A 6,492-nucleotide genomic window follows, 5' to 3' on the forward strand; every position below is an offset into this window, starting at 1 on the left:
TGTCCTCACACCTTTTGTGTGGGAGCAATCCCTGGACATGTTCAAATTTGGGAGGTGGGCTCACGAAGGAGGAGGGCAGTGCCTTCCCTTCCTTGGGGAGGAAAATACCCAAGCCCAGGGTTGGTGGGGCAGATGTCGGGCTGCCCAGGGGTGGTAAAGGCCAGTGCCACCTTTTCTGCAGTGCTCCACAGTCTCTCCAGTGCTCTCAGGGTCCTCCTCAGGGCTCCCAGAGCTTCTTCCATTGCTCCCTGTCTCCTGCACTGCTCCCAGTGCCCCTTCCAGTGCTCTCAAGAGTGCCTCGCTGCTCTTCAGTGCCCCCCGTTCCAGTGTTCCCCAGTCTCTTCACTTGGATGTTGGCACCTCGCTGGGCAGTGACATCCCAGCAGGCATTAGTGATCCCATGGGTGATCATTGCTCCCCAGGCACCTCTCCCTCTTGGTTCCTTATCACCTGTGCCAGGAAATGCACTCTGGAGATCTCCTAGATGTCTGGATTCTCCTCCTGTCAGGTACTGAAGGAGGGTGGGGAGCTTGGAGGCTGGCACAGGTCCCCCAGAGGACCAGGGCTTGTGAAGGAACCTCATCTACCTGTCCCTCCTGAAGAGCAGGTAGCTGCAAACATGGTACCCACCTTGGCCTATCTGCTGCTCGGTCCCACCCTGAGCAGGAAGTAAGAGGCAAACTCACCTCCTCACCTTCCTGAAGAGCCCATGTCCCCCCACGAGGCCCCACTCCCCATCCCAGGCCCTGTGGTCCCAGCATGGTCCCAGCCATTAGGCAGCTTCATCACCAGGCCTAGGCCACTCAGTGCAGGTGGGAACCCAGGTATTTATTTTGTATCCACAGGTGGACCTCAGCAGGGGAGCGACCTCCCAGCCCCATCACCAGCAGCCACTGCTGCAGACACAGCTCCATGCCCTTCATGCACTGGTCCAGCGCCTGGAGCTGAGGTGAGAAGGGGCGAGAGGGGGCGAGAGGGGGACAGAGGGGGACAGAGGGGGAGAGAGGGGGAGAGAGGCGGGCAGAAGGCAGAGTATTTCTGCAGGATTGGCTCAGGCCACCTGGGATCAGATCGTATCAAGGTGTCCATGGAGATGCATCTGGTGATTTCCCAGCCCATGAGAAAGTCCCTGGTGCAGCTGAGGCAAAGCCAGGTTGGGCTGAGACCTTGGGCGTACCATACAGGTGTCCCCGCTCAGGAAAAGGTGGTGTGGGGTAGGACTCTGCCAGGGAAGGACATGCTCTCAGGTTTGGGAAGGGGATGGCCTGCCATCAAGGTCCCTCTGTCTTCAGCCAGGACTTTTCTGTCCCACATGGGAAGCCGATGCTGGGTGTATCCGGGAGTCCAGCCCAAAGGCAGCCTCCTGGTCCCGCTTCTGTCCCCCGGGGCTGCCTCAGTGGAGGGATGTGGGGAATTCCATCCCTTTGGAGTTACCTGCAGAACTGCCTCTGCTGCTCCTGCCGCCGCCGGTTGTTCTCAGCCAAAAACATGAAGATGTTCCTCTGTGTCTGATGTGGCTCCAGCCCACGGAGCACCTGGATGGCTCGTGAGGAAAGGTGTCTGCAACAAGAGGGAATCGTCATCCCTTGGGGAGCTGCCAGCTGCCTCTCCCCTTGCCCCACCCTGCGCCCACACAGTCCCACATCCACCCACCTGGTACCAGGCTGGAATCTCTCTGCCATTTTCTCTGTGGGGAGGGGGGTTCCAGCCCTTCCCCACCTCATAGTGACCCCCTTTCTTGGGGGCTGGGATGGACGGTGGGGAGCCCAAGCACCTCCAACGCCGAATACCTGCCAAGGAGGGGACACGCTCAGCACACCAGAGGTGCCACTTCCCAGATGACCCCTGGAAATGTGGAAGCCAGGAGACTTGTCACCCCACCATGGCTCATGGCTGCCCTTCCCCCCCAGAGCTCTCCCTTGGAGACATGTAGGCAAATCCCTGCCCTGTATCTATGTGACCCCCAACTGCACCCCATAGATGCCCATTCCCTTGAGTCCTTAGAGTCCCCTTGAACCCCTAGGTCGCCTTAATGCCATCTGAGAACCCTCTCTCAATCTGGGTCCCCAGGGACTCACATCTCCTGGGGTCCTAAGAGCCTCCCCAGTCCTCAGGGACTACCCCCAAACTAGCCCAGGGGCTCCCAAAAGACCTCTGGGACACCCTAAACCCTCCAGAAACATCCAACCTCTCCAATAGACCTGTCCCAAGCCTCATCAGTCCTTTGTGTTTCCCCTGACCTCCAATTACACCCCCTGTACCCCTGCCCCCAGGGGGTTTTATGGGCAGCCTGGGTGACCTGACACAGAGGGTCTCTGACCCTACCTGCAGCATCTCTTGGTCCTCCCCAGCAGCCCAGGCTTCCCATGCCGCCCATTCCACCTTCTGTTCTCTCCAGAGGGAATTCCCATGTTCCCATTCTGCAGACAGCTGCCAGACCTCCTGGAGGTGTCAGGCATGATTAAGCTCAGATTTTGAGGGGCTTCTTTCAGGTCTCATCCATCTGGCACATACCTGCAGTGCTCTCTGGCAGTTCTCAGAAGCCAGAAGTGTGATGTCAGACCTGGCTGAAGGAGCTAACTCCTGCCCACCTGCTTCCCTCATCCTTAGAGAGTTGGCTGGGTATAGGGTGAGTACACTGCAGAAATACCAGCAGTCATCAGCATGAGTGTGGGGCAGATAGGAAACCTATCTGGGCTGGGGACAAACTCCACAGGTGTTCAGGAGAAGTGGGGAGCTAGAGCTGTTCCCCTGGACCTTCCTGAGCTGCTACACAGTCCAAGTGTCTGAGAGGGATTTCACCCAGGGTGGAAGGACCCCTCCAATCTGTTCCCATAAGAGTTTCACCTGGCAGGTGGCTTTGGCCCTGGCTCTTGCTTCCTCGTGCCTGACCTCTGGTATGGCAGCACAGGGAGGGAAAACTTTCCAGGATGTTCTTGTTCCCCTGGGAAAGGAGGGAGCTCTTGGGAGCAGCCTGTGAGGTTGTGTGGTCACACATGTGTGATCACCCCATGTGTGTCAAAGCAGCAAGAACCCATTCCATACCTGTTCTGACCCTGTGTTTCTCTGCACCCTTTATATGCTGGGTGGAAAAAGCCTCAGACACAGCAAGCTGAAACCTAGAATCACAGAATTGCAACATTATGAATTAGAAGGGACCCACAAGAATAAGTGAGGCAAACTCCAGAAGCAAATGATACCACAGGCTTGAGGAATGGCAGACCCCACACTCTACAGGCAACAAAGGAACCAGAAAATCACCAAGGAAATGCACTCACCTGGGGAAAATGTAGGCTTGTGCAGCCTGCACCCCCTGAGCAGTGGTGACTCCATTGTTGACACCAGAACCCGGCACACTCAGACTCTGCAGAGTGACAGGGAGCTGTCAGGAGGTTTCCATGGAGGAAACAGACCTGTCTCCTGCTCCTATAGGAGCCACTTCTCCAAACTCTTATTCCCAAACCTCATTTATGAGCATCATGGAATCAAAGACCCATTAAGGTTGCAGAACCATTGGAGGCCAACATGTCTCTTAAATCTCTCCAGGGATAATGAGCTCACCACTGCCCTGGGCAGCCTGTGTCAGGGGTGGACAACCTCTTACATGAAGAAATTTTCTCTAAAATCCCACCTAATTCTCCTGGTGCAATTTGTCTTTTGTTAACTGGGAGAACAGGCTGGCCCTTACCTGGCTTTATCCTCCTTTCATGTAGATCCAGAGAGCAAGAAGGTCCCCCCCTAAGCCTCCTTTTCTTCAGGCTCTGCCCCCACAGCTGCTCCTTATGTGACTTGTGCTTCAGACCCTTTCCCAGCCTCTCTGTCCTTCTCTGGACACACTCCAGCACCTCAATGTCCCCAGATTCAGCTCACCGTGAGCAGCAGAGCCACCCAGGTTTCCCGACTCTCCAATCCTGCAATGCAGCTGCAGTGGAACTGCATGCACAGGACATTGTCCTGGCAGGACAGGATGCCAACATTCTCAAAGGCGAAGGCGGGGTACTGCCTGTCCTTCAGCTGGAAGGAGTACAAGAGAATGGTCTCCTCCACACAGCCCCTCACCACATCAGGTGAGAGGGAATTGGTCTGGGACAGCCACCAGTAATCCAGTGGCATGATCTCGATGTCACCTGCAAAGAGGAGAGCATTCTCAGTGTCGTGGCTGAGCAAATTTCCATGTGAGCAAAATTCCAGAAAGACAGCTTTGGTCTGGGGGCAATTCAAGCTACACTCCAACTTTGGAGTTGATTCCCCCTCCCCCAAAGAGCAGAGGGCACACAGTCCCTGCAAATGTGGAGCTGGATCTCTTCTCACCAGGCATCATCACTGTTGGGAACACCAGCTCCCGTAGACAAGACATGTCCATGTCCAGCTGGAACACGGGTCTTCGAACCACATACACCTCTTCTGTGCCATTGATTTCCTCATGGACCACAGCAAAGGTCCCAAGACCTGGGACAAGAACACCCTTCCCAGGAAGAAGACAAAACTGTTGAAATAGCTGTCATATCCCAGACCCTTGTTAAAGTCAAGTTTCCTTTACTCTGGCTGGTGCAAAGGAGAAATCCCCACCAGCTATTCTCAAGAGGTAAAAAAAAACATGCAAAAAGGAAAAATATAGAAAATTAAGGAAACTTTGGAAAAGGATGATATACTAAAAAATTCAACATAAGATCATTTATCATCCCATTACTTAGCATTTATTTAGCATTTACCCAAAAGTTTCCGTGAAAAGAGGATTAGAAGGAGAGACAGAGGCAGAAAAGGTACAGCAAAACACACATATAGCTCCTGGGTTCCCCACCAGAGTCCTAGACAAGGCAGGGTCCACATACTGGCTACCTTATGGTCAGCCTGTTTTAAGCCCTTGGGCCTTTGTGAGCCTATGCCCCAGGTGAGACTGCTGGTTGTTCGTCAATCAGATGGCAGGTTAACACTGCTCCCAGGTGCTATGATTGACAACCCTGCTGGGGAGCTGGGGGCAGGACAGAGCACTGCTTCACCTAGGTAAATCCTGGCCTGCCCCTCCCACCAGACACTGGCATTACAAGTGCAAGATGTCTCAAGATGTTCTAATCCAGTCTCTTACAAAAGGAAATGTGAAAACCGTGGGAAAAATCCATGTTCTCAATTGTTTTTACTTTCCCTCTTCAAAATATTCACAAAAATTCCTTGACTAAAGAAGAACTCAAGAAATTCCAACCCAGGGAGAGATTCCCAGAGATGATCCTTGGCATGGACCCAGCAGGATCTTGTATCGTTCTGCTAGGTCTCTCCACCCCTGGCAGATCAAGGAACGCTAGGATGATTTCTCTCAGGGTGGTGCCATGATGCTCGGGGAGGGGGACCACAGGGGTCCAAGATACCAGCCAACCTTGTCCAGCTTCATCTGTCCTAGGATGTAGGCAGACACGACATCCCAGATGGCCACTACCTCTGGAAAGTACCAGAAAGAGGCATCAGGTTACACTCGTGGCATTTTGGGGAGCTCTATAGAGTGATAAATGGGGCTGACAAAGAGCCTGGACTGGTCTGTGCCCCTGGTTCTGCCTCCTTCTACTCCCCAAGCAGGGCTGGGGCAGAACTGGGGGTGTGGAAAGAGCTCAGAACTAGGGCTGTGGTCATCCAACCCCCAAAAAAAGATGGAAACCCAAAATCCAGCTGGCTCCTGAGAGCCCAGTAGGAGCTGTCAGACCACTCATAAGAGCTGGAACCTTGAGAGGTCACAGCTCCCACAGCTTGGAAGCTAGCCCTGGTAGGGGCACGTGCTGTGCCCATGGAACCCTCACAGCAGCCCCAGCCCTGTCCAACCCTCCTTCTGGCTCCTGGGGGGTTCCCAAAACCCTCACCTTTGGTGGAGAGCCGCAGTAGTGTGGGGAACAAGCAACTCTGCTTCTTGCTGATGCTGATTGTGCAGCACCCCTCCATCTTGCTCACCAAATTCCTCTCCAATCAGCCCCCTGCCCTGCCTGTCCCTGAGGGCTCTCCCATAAATGCCCTCACACCCACCAGAACAACGCCCCAACCTTGACTGAGGTTACAGGCAGTGCCCAGTAACCCCTAGTTGTCACCACAGGGTGTCCCAGTGATGGGGGAGTGCCACCTTGTGATGTCACTGGCAGCCTAGGGAGGTGCATTGTAATGTCAGCAGATAGATTGTACGTTGGAGATGGTGAAGAGCAGTTATGGAAGGAAGAGCTTGTCTTGGCCCACCTCAGGTGTCGCCAGTTGTCAAGAGGTGTAACTGCTGCTGAGCTGGGCTCAGAGTGTTCCTAGAAAAATCATAGAAATAACCAAAACAAACATATAGAAATAAAAATCCATCAATAATAACAAAAAATGATGAAGAATGTGTTTTCTAGGCTTTTCTTGTGCTATGAAATATTATGAGGGGTTTTAATCCTGGCTTCCACATTTCCAGGGGTCATCTGGGAAGTGGCACCTCTGGTGTGCTGAGCGTGTCCCCTCCTTGGCAGGTATTCGGCGTTGGAGGTG

At 53.8% G+C, this 6,492-nt stretch overlaps 1 long non-coding RNA gene across 1 annotated transcript; it reads right to left on the reverse strand.

Annotated features, from left to right (window-relative positions):
- Positions 1 to 2,319: 2,319 nt before the first annotated feature.
- LOC107199466 lies at positions 2,320 to 3,365 on the reverse strand. The gene is made up of 3 exons (XR_004495734.1): positions 3,279 to 3,365; positions 2,848 to 3,119; positions 2,320 to 2,638 (listed from the first exon to the last, which is right to left on the reverse strand). It is a non-coding gene; the product is annotated as an uncharacterized LOC107199466 (long non-coding RNA).
- Between the last annotated feature and the right edge of the window lie 3,127 nt (positions 3,366 to 6,492).

Source organism: Parus major, unplaced genomic scaffold (genome assembly GCF_001522545.3).
Source record: "Parus major isolate Abel unplaced genomic scaffold, Parus_major1.1 Scaffold765, whole genome shotgun sequence".
Classification (NCBI taxonomy): Eukaryota; Metazoa; Chordata; class Aves; order Passeriformes; family Paridae; genus Parus; species Parus major.